The 13,130-nt window shown below is 35.6% G+C and overlaps 1 long non-coding RNA gene across 1 annotated transcript; it reads right to left on the bottom strand.

Annotated features, from left to right (window-relative positions):
* Positions 1-8,140: 8,140 nt before the first annotated feature.
* Positions 8,141-9,223, bottom strand: LOC107746303 (uncharacterized). Its single transcript, XR_001640679.1, has 3 exons — positions 9,196-9,223; positions 8,674-8,891; positions 8,141-8,228 (listed from the first exon to the last, which is right to left on the bottom strand). It is a non-coding gene; the product is annotated as an uncharacterized LOC107746303 (long non-coding RNA).
* Positions 9,224-13,130: the final 3,907 nt, after the last annotated feature.

The following is a 13,130-nucleotide window of genomic DNA, read 5'->3' as shown; positions in this document are numbered from 1 at the left end:
GTGACGTAGACATGTGGGGGCGTGTTAGAACGAGCCGTTTTAGGTAGGCGTGGCTGACTCTTAACTTTTATAAAGAATATCTCTTTGGATTTGAGACTTTAGTCTTTGCAACTTTACAGATCTTCTTTATGCACCAAGAGCTTGTAACAGGAAAAATTTTAATCGCATCATATGACCCCTTTAAAAAGAAATCATGATTACTCATTGTTAAAAGAGATGAAAATAAACAAATCTGTCATCATTTACCATCGTGTAATTCCAAACTTTTCATTCTCTGTGCATAAAAGATAGGCCCTATATTAAAAATGTCTCAGTGTTTTTTTTTTTTGAATGAGCTCCAATGTTATTTGGTTACCAACATTCTTCAAATGTCCTTTTTGTTCTGCAGAAGTAAAATCATACAGGTTTAGAATGACGTGGGTGAGTAAATGATGACAATTTTCATTTTTGGGTGAACTGTCCCTTTAACAAAGCAAAATGAAAATGTTACCCCCTGAAATCTACTTAAATATCCCCTGGGCACACTTAGTCCTGGTTGGGAATCACTGTACTAGAGGACGTGAAAGAGTGAAGAGAAATGAAGGAAGGAAAATAAGCATGGAAGAGAAGGGGTAATAGCTGGGAAGTAGACAGATGTGTCAATCAGACACAATTGTAAGCAGATGGACACAAAAACACCAACAGCCTTCCATGCAGTTTAACCACACTCTTTACCACCGAACCCTTGTATTAAAAGTTCACCTAAAACAAATGAATGAAGGGGAGGGGAGTTACTGAGATAAAGATACAGGCCATGTGATTTCATTATCAGGCTACTAATATTGGATTCTTCATCTCATGTGAGTTAAAAGCACCTTTCTACTGCATTACTACACAAAAGTACATCAGGAGGGAATCCAAAAGTATCCTTTTTACTGAGGTCTGTGGATCAAGACATAACAATTGTACTCCACAGCAAGGCATCTGTCTTTGGTTCAGGACACAGACTGCAAGCTGTAAGCGAAGAGTTAATATTTAAACGGGCTGGTTGCTGGTGTGGCGGACGGCAGGAGGGGGCGGAGCCACGGGATGGGCTTTCATTGAGAATTGAGCAGCCTGTGATTGAGCTGAACTATTCTGGGCCTCGGGGGGAGGGTCTCATTCTCGCATTTAACTTCCTGTGAATGTAGTGTTGAAAATGTCACATTACACGTATTTTCTCGTAGTCGTTACTTAATAAATATCTGTAAACGTGTGAAAACTTTCTCTATGTGGGTTTAACGTCAAAACAATAGTCGAAAGTAATCCTATCACCCCTATGATAGTATTCCCAGCATCAATGAATGGTGGTGGATTTATAGGCTGGTATGTAGAAAAATACACTGTAGATTATCATAAAGGACCAGGCTATTAAAAGAAACCTTGGAGGTTTGTAATGAGCGTGTTTACGATTTCAACAATCTCAGCTGCCGTAAACGGCAATATCGTCAAAGCAATTAAAGTTGTTTATGAAAAGCAAACTGGCTTTTTGGTGTTGAGCCACAATTCTATCCCATCGAGACTTTGTATAGCAGCACTGTTCTTGAATCTGTTTCGCTACACTTTAAGATGATTCTACACCAAACAGCTGCATTGAAACTGATCTTTAGTCAATCCAAATTGAGCTGTATTGCTTCAGTCAATCATACACTTAAATTTTCTTTTATTTTCACATTAAAATCTCTTAACTGTTCAGCTTCACTAATGTTCAAAAGTTTGGGTTCAGTAATATTTTTTAAAGAAATTAGTACTTTTATTCAGCAAGGATCCATTCAGTTGATCAAAAGTGACAGTATTTGTATTTTACAATAAAAATATTAAGCAGCACAACTGTTTTCAACATTGACGATTATAAGAAATGTTTTTTTTTTAAGCAGCAAATCAGCATATTAGAATGATTCTAAAGAATCGTGTGACACTGAAGACTGGAGTTATGATGCTGAAAATTCAGCTTTGAATCACAGAAATAAATTACATTTTAAAATATTTAAAAACAGATAACAGTTATTTTAAATTGTAATAATATTTCACAATATTACTGCATTTTCGATCAAATAAATGCAGCCTTGGTGCGCATAAGAGATCTTTGTTTTTCCTAAATCAATGAACACAATTATAAATGTTCTCCAAAAGAAGTCAACACTATGTCATTCTTCTTAATTTAATGACACACTAACACCCACAAAAAACAACATTATGTTAATCTTAATGTTAATCTGTAATAAATGATACCAAATGGGCCAGTCAACAGTGTTCAGGGCAAATCTGATTTACTGGACAGAGTAAGCTCAAAATGAGGCAGTTTCTAGCTGTCATTTAGACAATCGAGGCAATTGTACCCAATCACATTCCACTGCATTACAGGCCACTGCACATTTGGACAGTGTCCAGACGACGCTGTGAGACCTCATGCTGGCCGGGATGATCGCTAACATGCCATCAGCAGAACTCCACAGCCTGAAGGGGAAATGCAGGAGACGCTGGACGGCTCTGGGTGCGGGACACACATGGGATGGCAGATGCATCAGCAGGCGTTCTCCTGCTCGCTACGATAACACGCTGTTTCATTCTGGATGCTGGGACACCATGTCCAGCACTGAAGTCAAAGGGGGCAATGCCATGGCATATGTCTACGCATATCAGAGGAGCCTTGGAAAGAATGTGCACTGCACTGCTACAAGGCAAGAATATCCGATAATGATCAAGTATAATCTAAAATAATTCAGATACTGAGTGTCTTATTCACTATTCTTTGTCTCTTTACAAAACAAAATACAAAAGAATTTTGGTCTTATTTTCCATTAAAATATGTAAACACTCTTAAAAGATTTTATGCAATGTATCTTGAATTAAGCTGATAATTTTTTACTAGTTTTAAGCATAAATCTAAACTAAATTGAGCGAAGTTTAAAACAAGCAGTGCTGGGCAACGATTAATCGCAATTAATCGTTTTATTTTGGATGCGATTAATCGCGATTAATCGTTGCCCAGCACTAAAAACAAGACCGAAAAAATTGCAAATGGGGTAAGAAAAATACAAGCTTGATCTCAACATCTTACAAAATATAACTTATCAAAAAACGGATCTTGTTTAATGATGTTTAGACAAAAATACTGATTAAGTGCAGTTGGTTTTTGCTTTAGTGCTTCTTGCACTCATCCTCAAAACCTGGTTTAAACTCTTCATGACTACAAGATGTTTCAGATATTTCAATGCGCTGAAGCCATTTCCAACTCATTGTATCTTTGATATGAGATGATGTAATGATCCTTAGTGCTCATATTGGACCAGCTTGACCTTCTTTTGACAGAAATCTCGCATCAAAGAGCAACTTTTACCATCATAAATTTTCCATGTATTAAGGTAGTTGAATTTGCCTGCATGAAGCAATAATGGCTCTCGTTCTGGACTGCCATCACAGAATTACTGTAGATCAGGGGCCGTATTGCAGATACTTCCTATCTTAAGTTAAGATCTGACAAGTTTTAACTCAAATCGCCATGGTAACTGAACAGATAAGATAGGATTTTACAGTTAACATGCCTCTTTAATACAGCCCCAGAGGACAAAGTTTCTAATTTTTATACCACCTTGACTTGTGGTGACAGATATGGGAGACTTGTTACACAGAGAAGTTGTCAGAAGGGATTTATCTCAGTATATAGGGACAAAAGTGCAATTTCATGCTAAAACACAAATATCTGAACAGAATGAACTGAACAGAATCTGATCCGGTCTGTCGGCTAGAATAACACCTTATACACCACTGTTCAAAAGATTGGGGTCAGATCTTTTAATGATTTTGAAAGAAGAATCTTTGATTAAATTGATTAAATTGATTAAAAATATAGTAAAACCTGTAATATTATGAAATTTTATTACAGTTTCAAATAATTGCTGTATATTTTAATATATTTTGAAATGTAATTTATTTCTGTGAAGCAAAGCTGAATTTTCAGCATCATTACTCCAGTCTTCAGTGTCACTTGATCCTGCAGAAATCATTCTAATATACTGATTTACATTCTTTTTATTATCATTGTTGAAAACGGTTGTGCTGTTTTTTTGTTTGTTTGTTTGTTTTTTTGGAACCAGTGATTCTTTGATGAATAGAAAGTTGATGAATAGAAAAATCTTCTGTAACATAATAAATGTCTTTACTGACACTTTTGATCAATTTAATGCATCCTTGCTGAATAAAAGTGTAGATATTTCTTGTTCTTTTTTGGCTGTTTCATGAATATAGATTTCTATTAATATTTCTATATATATAAATAAAATAAGGCTGTTAATGGGACATTCTATTGTGACAACTAGCCCCGGCCAGTCAGTCGCTCTCTCTATCTATTCCTCCACTGGTTTTTCAAGCTGAGACATGAGCAGATCAGAAACACTGAGCCAGATATGAGACGGGAGGCAAATATGTGGCCCGTTTTGTCCTCATAACGACTTCAGAGCTGTGACGTGACCGTACGGCAAAAATTCAATCATGTTCTCACTCCCTAGTGATGCTGCTAGTGCTTACGGGGACCAGGAAGGGCACAAAAACGTTCCCTAACGCAACATATGTGTTATTTAAACATTATATAAAGGCTACAGAAGTGTAATCACTTTATGGCATCTAAAGGAGGAGGAAAATGATGCTCGGGTTTGGAAAGAATTAACACTGTCCTGAAGGAGCTGCTCACTATCATCAGTAGCCTACTGATATAGTCTCTTATGAATAAATTATTTAATATCTGCACACTGATACTTGTGGTTCTGTTGCTTTTTGTTGCTTTGGTATTAATAATAGCAACAGATGAGACCGTAATGCAAATAATTGATGTTTGCTTGTATTATCCAGACAGAGCATGCATATTCTTGTGCATTTTGCTACATTAGCTGAAATATATAAGATAAAACTGTGTTTGATAGCTGTACTGAAGACTGAGCGTCCCCTTGTGGACATTTGAGGAAATGCAATAGGGTAGATCAACAACATCAATTTTAGGTCACAATTTACTCACACACTACCGTTGTTGACAAAATTACTCCCTTTACTATTACTATTTTCCACATTTTAATGAATTCTTTAATGATGGGGAAGTATTTGAGTGTCTAACTAAAGCACAAAACAGCATATTACCAGGTACGGAGTCAATGCAATCTTGCTTCCTAAGGGACTAATTTACTTCCTATTTTTTTGAAGGGCACACTTGAATGGATCATTGTGTTAAGACAGCTAAACTGTGTTCAATTATCTTGAATAAAATTAAGCTAAATGCCAACTTTACGGATAGTTTTCCAGAAAAGAGATGACAACAAGAAAACCACAAAACAGAAAACTGAAAATTGTCTGTGTATTCTCAAGACCTCCTTATATACCACTCTCACAGGCCTAGTACAAGTTGAGATGGATTGATGTGAAGTGCAGAGTAAATTTGAGCTGGCTGATAAGCCCTAATCTTGAATAACTCCACTAATGCGACTCCATTAAAATCCATTTTGAGACCTGGATCTGGCTCAGCGTGTGGGCCATAAATCAACATGCAATATTCAGAGGGGGTAAAGATCGAAGAGAATCACATAACCCTCAGGATACTACTTAATACAAAACACTGAATTTGTAAGAAATGGACCTTTCTAATTTTGCAGAAGAAAAAATTGTCTGACCTCCAGTCCTGGTGTGACAAGTCTGGCGATTTCAGGATTTGGGCTGGGTCATTTTTCAAGGCTATTGACCTCCACTAAAATTCTGCAGAAAACAAAAGTGAGAAGTGTTTTGGATGTCAAAAGATTCCAGATAATTCCAGATTGGTTCCGATAAAACACTACATGAAGGTTCCAATTAGATTCAAAAGAACGTTTTAGTTCCTAGCTCCTTAAATCATAATTGGAACCAAGAAACCAATATGTTGACATGCAAAACTAATAATGTCACTTTTAAATGTTTCAAAAGAATCATACAGCCTACTGAATAACCATATACAGTGAAGGACTTTTTTAAGACTTAAAAGTCATCAACTGCCTTTTCCCCATACTTTTAAAAATGTACAAACTTCAGCGTAATATTTTACTCCTTACCAGTTTGATTTTGATGGTCCAAGCAGAGATCTTGGTAGAAGAGATTGAATAACACAACATCAAATCTGGCACAGGCTTGGACCTCATGACCCGACATGACTGCGACATCCAGAAGGAAAAGGATTTTGACAGATACCAAAGACTGTGTACTAGATACGAGCTCAGCCTGGAGCTTTTAAGCTTCAAAAATCACTGTAAATGTAGCATAAAAGTAGACCATATGACTCAAGCACTATAAAACCGACTCATGCTGGCTTTGTGAATTGGATCAAACAATTCACACAAAAGATCCAACTCAAAAAAAGGATTCATTATCAAACTAGACATTACTAAGTCTCATATGAACTCTCAAGGTGAGCTATGGCAGGATTTTCAGTGAATAATGGCTTTAATTTTGGCCTATTTTGTTGTTTGGCTTCAGAATATAATGCATGAGTCATTTGGACTACTTATATGACCAACTTTTTGGTTCTTCTTTGTCATTTTAGAGCTTGACAGCCCTAGATTCTATTCTTACCTAGAAGGAAGAAAGTCATGCAGGTTAGGAACAATATGAGGGCGAGTTAATTACGACTTTTAGGTGAACTACTTCAAATCACAGTATTAACCAGGCCATGACACAGCCACCCCGCACTGCCCTCCAAGAGATTACATCTTACTCTTGTTATGCCCTGGCAGGGCCAGTGTAATATTTTGGTAACCTTAGGCATTTAATGAGCCTGGTTGCAACAAGTCACGTAAGCTTCCCAAGAGTCGTCCATCGTCCACTGACAGGTGTTGCAGGACATTCGGCCTCTCCATCAGCTGGTAGGTAAGTAGTCTGAAGAATTGACATCTGCTGGGACAGTTATGCCTGGGGTGTTGTATTAAGATTCAGAAGAAAAAAAATATGTACACTACTGTTCAAAAGTTTGAGGTTGGTGAGACTTTTGCTCACCAAGGCAGCATTTGTTTGATCAAAACTACAGTAATATTGTGAAATATTATTACAATTTAAAATAACTGTTTTCTATTTTAATGCATTTTAAAATGTAATTTATTCCTGTTATGGCAAAGCTGAATTTTCAGCATCATTACTCCAGTCTTCAGTGTCAGAAATCATTCTGATATGCTGATTTGGTGCTCAAGAAACATTTCTTGTGATTATCAGTATTGAAAACAGTAGTGCTACTTAATATTTTTGTGGAAACCCTGATTTTCAGGACTCTTCAATAAATAAAAAGTTCAAAAGAAAAGTGTTTATGTGAAACAGACATTTTTTGTTACATTATACAGTACATGTATTTACTCTAATTTTCGATCAGTTTAATGCATCCTTGAAGAATAAAAATATTAATTTCTTTCAAAAAATAAAAAATACAAATCTTACTGACCCCAAACAGCAATAAACAGTGCTGGTCATTCTGTATGGCACTGGCAAGATCAGTACACATATCTGGGACTGAGTGAGAAAGGTCATCAACTTATGGCCTTTAATACATAGGGGTATTTATTTATTTTTTAAGTTAGTCCCTCCCTGGCAGAAGAACTGACTGTGTTGGTAAAAATAAAATAGGCCTTTTAATGATTAGGTCACATCTATAGGTTTTACTTTCAGCGCAAATGGATGTAAGTCGATAGGTCACTGCTGAGTTCACAGTGTACCTTTATTATGTATTTAGTGGAGGATGTCTTTAAAAGGAGATTTGATTAATAGTGAGAGTGGCAGTTTAAGTGGTAGATGGGTATGTGTTGAGGTAAGAAATAAGATAGGAAGAGGAGGACGACTGATATGTGTGTAAGGAGCAAGAAAGCATATATAGAGGTTATAGTGGAAAAGAACTTGATTAAATCTATGATAAATGAACATCTAGTACCTGAATGTGAACAAAACGAGGGGTTTGGAAAAATGAATCGTTGAGCGAATCGTTTGGGAGTCGTTGAGCAAGTAAGGTAAAAATGTATGCATATTATAAGACAATGAAATTGTTTTTTGACCTTGCATGCATGTCAACCTGTTGTTGGGGACTCCCAAAACCAAAATATGAACCTTTCATTAGCCATAATAGGGGCACTTTAAGTCTTTATTGGAGCAGGTCAGTTCAATCGGCGGCCATCTTGGTTGTGCTATTTTCTAGGCATGCTAATACAGCTTCTATGTACCTGATTGGGGAGAGACAGAATGTCCAAATTACATATTTTGTCATGCATTTGGTTTCTTTAGCTCAAATTATACTGAAAAACTCCTTTACATTCACATTAGCTAGCCCAGCTAATGCTAGTAAAAAACAAAACAAAACAAAAACAAAAAGGCTTTTTCAAAAAAGCTCTTTTGACTGAAAGGAAGACTTCTATTCCCATAGCTGTCCTACTGAGTGATTTCTCCTGCTATACTGATATGTCTATCTAAAAAAAATTAAATATATGACAAAGTATATTAGAAATTGTAATATGTTCACCCAGTTATAACAATGAAATCCATTTTACGCTAACACAAGAGATTCTAGGTGGATATACAGTATGAATGTTTAGCCATTTCCTTCTTCAGTAAGACTCAGTCATAACTCTGAAAATCAGAGAAAGCATTCTAAGTGATGTGTTCTAGAACCTGGGTGAGGATGGTATCTAAGACATCACTGTTGTAGTCCACATGCTCAAGATGAAGAGAGGGAATGAAAGACACCAGCAGACGACTCCGGTTCAGACGCAGTGTCCTCAGTTTGGAGCTGTCGTCTTTCTCTTCCTTTCCTTTCTGGCTGTGTTCCCTGAGCTCTGACAGTTGACTCCTCAGCTGATGACAGAGTTCTCTTCTTCTACACTCTCCAGCTAGACACAGCACAGACACAATTTAATGCTTTTTATTCAAACATGCTTAAATAGTTGCTTAATGGCCAAATGTCAACATATCCAACCCTAAACAGTGTTGCTATTAACACCTAAAACTAAAGCTACTAAAATAGTTGTTGTTAACTGAAGTAAAGCAGAAATAAAATATAAATATTAAATGAAAAAGTAAAAAAAAAAAAAAACTTCTTGTTGCCACGGCAACTAACTGAAACAAAATATGTTTAAGTTGAAGTACTAATGGTGTGTGCACACCAAAAGAGAATATTCGCATTGCGTCACTCACGCGAATATTGCTCTCCTCCATTTTCTGATACAACCGGACGTGTCAAACCGGTCGTGTCAATAAGCTTTTCGCTGATTGGCTTGCGCGACAATTCGTGCGAATGCGAATTTCCCCCTTGCGATGAACTCTGTGGATGTGTGTATATTTAAAAAAATGTTTTTGTTTTTTTTCGGTTCATAAAATGAAAGTCGGTGGGGTTTTAATGTTTTCAACTTGTGCGGAAGACACGATTGAGGCGAATATCGCGTGTTTCGGGTCATTCGCGTCTTTGCATTAACTTTGTATGTAATCTACATAAAAATAATTAAATTCGCTTTTGGTGTGCACACCATAAAAATAAAATAAATCTAAAATTAAATCTACTGTAAATAGAAGTATTTAAACAAATAAAAATGGTAAAAGCACATAAACAAAATGACTAAAACGTACAGAAAATTGAAAATATAAAAGTAGTATATAAATAACACTAAAACAAGTCTCTCTATTGTTTACCCATTTGCAACCTTTTTGAATAATGAAAAGTAACTCGAATAATATAGGTAACATTTTACAACTAGTGTGTCAAAAACTAAAACGGAACTAAAAATAAAAATTAATTAAACCTAAAGAGTAACAATTTTAAAAAAAAACAACAAAAGCACATAATAAAATAATACCAAAAAAAAAAATTTAAACCTAAGTACTAATATTTAAAAAAATTCACATTATAAAATTACTAAACATTAAAATAAAATTAAAAATATATAATAATAAAAGATATTGTTCACATATATTGTTTGTGGTTACTTCATGTTAACTAATGTTAACAAATGAGACCTTGTTGTAAAATGTTATTATCACAACTTCTAATAATAATTGAGGGTAGTGAAAAGAAACGAAAAATTAATTAAACCTAAAGAGTAACAATTTTAAAAAAAAAACACAAAAGCACATAATAAAATAATACCAAAAAAAAAATTTAACCTAAGTACTAATATTTAAAAAAAATCACATTATAAAATTACTAAACATTAAAATAAAATTAAAAATATATAATAATAAAAGACATCTGTTACATTAATGCACTATGAACTAACATAAACAAACAATGAATAATCGTATATTTCTAAACTAACATTAACAAAGATTAATAAATGGTTAATAAATGCTTTATATATAGCTATATATATACATATATAGCTATATATATATAAAAGCTCAAATCGATCCCCTCTGCCTCCTACTCTGCTGATGAGCTGGTTCCTTTCGTCCTCCAGGGTGGCGCTGTGCTTTCTAAGCCCCTCTAGTTCCTGACGGCAAGAGTCTCTCTCCTCCGCCGTCTCGTTCATCAGCTCCATTAGCTCATCCTGCCACTGTTGCACCTCTGCCAAGTTACATTCCTCTTCCTCCTGCTCTTCTTCATCATCAACATGACCTTCATGATGCACCACCCCTTTCTTCTCATTTTTCAGGGGCAATTCAATTATCTCCTCCGCAGCTGAGCTGTATTCCCTCCCTGTCCCAGATGATGCATCTCTTTCACATGTCTCTTCTGCAGCGGCGGGCCCCTGATGCGACTCAATTCCTTCCATCATGCCACACGCGGCTTTGTTCAAGAGTGTGTCGGATTGAGTGAGAGGCTTTCTGTCCTCATTCAAAGCAGGCCAGTGTGTCTGAGGGGAGCGCTCTTGTGGTGGGGTGAGAGAGAGGACAGGAAAGGATGGCGTCACCTCCATCTGTGTTTCTGTGGCAGAAAACTTCTGTTTTGCTCTAGAAATAGTGAAATAAAACAAACAAACCTGAAATAAATGTTATATAAAACATGTTTCTATAGAAATACAAATGAACAAACACCAGTTATATTATTCCTATACCTTCTTAGAGAGTTGAAGACAGCAGTCAGGTTGACAGTCCTATGAAAATAAATAAATAAAGAATCTTTCAAAATATATTGTAGTGCAACATGAAATGAATACCTAAAGGAATAGTTCACCTAAAAATGAAAATTCTCTCATCTCATTCCAAAATTATGCATTAAATTATGCATTGTGTTACTCTGTGGATGTGTGTATATTTTAAAAAATGTTTTAGTTTTTTTTCGGTTCATAAAATGAAAGTCGGTGGGGTTTAATGTTGTTGACTTTTACTGTAGGGACAAAAACAGGAGAAACATTCTTAAAATATCTTCTTTTGTAGAGGGAAGAAAGTCCTCTCATGTTATGAGTGAGTCCTCTCATGTGGATGAGTAAATGATGACAGAATTTTAATTTTTGTGTGGACTATCCCTTTAAGGCTTGAATGAAGTGTGAGATTTTAAAAGAAGAACTGAATTTACATTTAAAAGTTGCATGTTACACTACCATTCAAACATTTGGGGTCAGTAAGATTTTTATATTTTATTTATTAGATCATTTTATTTATTCATTTTATTATTCATTTCATTTAATAAAATATATATTAAATTGATCAAAAGTGACAGTATAGACATTTATAATGTTACAAAAGACTTCTATTTCATAAATGCTGTTCTTTTGAACTTCATCATAGAATCCTAAAAAAAAGTATCAGTTTCCACTAAAATATTAAGCGACTGTTTAAAATACTGTTTCTTGAGCACCAAATCAGCATATTAGAATGAGTTCTCAAGGTTAAATACTTATTTAACTATTTTTGATCAAATAAATGCAACCTCAGAGAGCACAAGAGACGTATTCGAAAATCTTTAACAAATCTTATTGACCTCAAATTTTGTATTGACATTTTTTTTTTTTTTCTTAATAAGTAAATGTGAAAAGGTACATTTACACAAGTTTATTTTTCACATACTTAAACCAAATGCAAAAAACACCATCACATGCTCAAATTTAGTATTTTTCAAAATGTGATCTTCAGTGTTTATTCTCCAAAACGACAGAAAGGAAAATACTAGACACACACTGACTGTCATGATAAGTTTCAGGGGTCTCTAATGAGGCATTTCATTAACACAACCAAAAGCCACATCAGAGCCTCTGAAACCGCGCAGTAAGGTGGGTCTAAGCTATTTTAGTACAGCTTTTATGTGACATTGCATCTTTCCCAGACATAACAGAGCCTGGTGGATGTCTGGGTGCCTGAGTGGTTGTTAACGCTGGTCGCTCTCGAGTCTGAAAGGAGAACACAAGATTCTGGTATTGCTTTTTGGTGAATAATCAGTTTACAATGGCTTTTACAAATGTTGATTCATTAGCATTTGCTACTTGGTTCCCTAGCTGAGTAGGTTGTAAATGTTCTTACATCTGGAACGTTCTCCTCAAGGAGACTCTTTGTATTTCTCCTCCTGAATAAATACAGAATGTGACAAATATCATAACGGTTCTGGTATTCTAAATAACATCATGAAACTATCAGTAACAGTGACATAACTTACTGGCGTTTAAAGGGTTTAGGGTACGACTTCTGATCTTCCTCCTAATCCTCTAGTTCTTCCTCAACCAAGCAGCTCCTGTGTAGAGCTCAGAGTAAGGTGACAATAAAACTAACAATACGCATGTTGAGAAAGCCAGCAAGGAGGTAGGCATAACAAAACAAAACTTCAAATCGTATGGGGCTCAACTGAAAATACTGAATCCAATGACCTAGAAGCAATGGCAGTTCTTCTTTCCATCTGTTGAACGCAAATATTTGGCTTCCTTTGGGTTCCTTTAACCTTCATACATCTTCTCAGATATCTCAGACCCACTCAAACCCCTCCTTTTCACTCATGATATCATGGCATAACTATTTTGTTTGCCGTCACCTGAACTGTGGGTCATAGTTCATGCTGCAGAACCATTTATCCAGCAGCTCAATGATGGCATCTGGAAGCCTCCTCCACTTCAGGCAGCCATCACACTGAACCCACACTTGATCTGGAACCTTCCTTTCAGAAGAAGACACAGGTAAGATTATGAAATATTAAAGGGATAGTTCAGCTA

Source organism: Sinocyclocheilus rhinocerous, unplaced genomic scaffold (assembly GCF_001515625.1).
Source record: "Sinocyclocheilus rhinocerous isolate Xijiao unplaced genomic scaffold, SAMN03320098_v1.1 scaffold798, whole genome shotgun sequence".
NCBI classification, from domain to species: domain Eukaryota; kingdom Metazoa; phylum Chordata; class Actinopteri; order Cypriniformes; family Cyprinidae; genus Sinocyclocheilus; species Sinocyclocheilus rhinocerous.
Note: the sequence above shows the minus strand (reverse complement) of the source record. Positions and strands in the feature narration are given on the sequence as shown.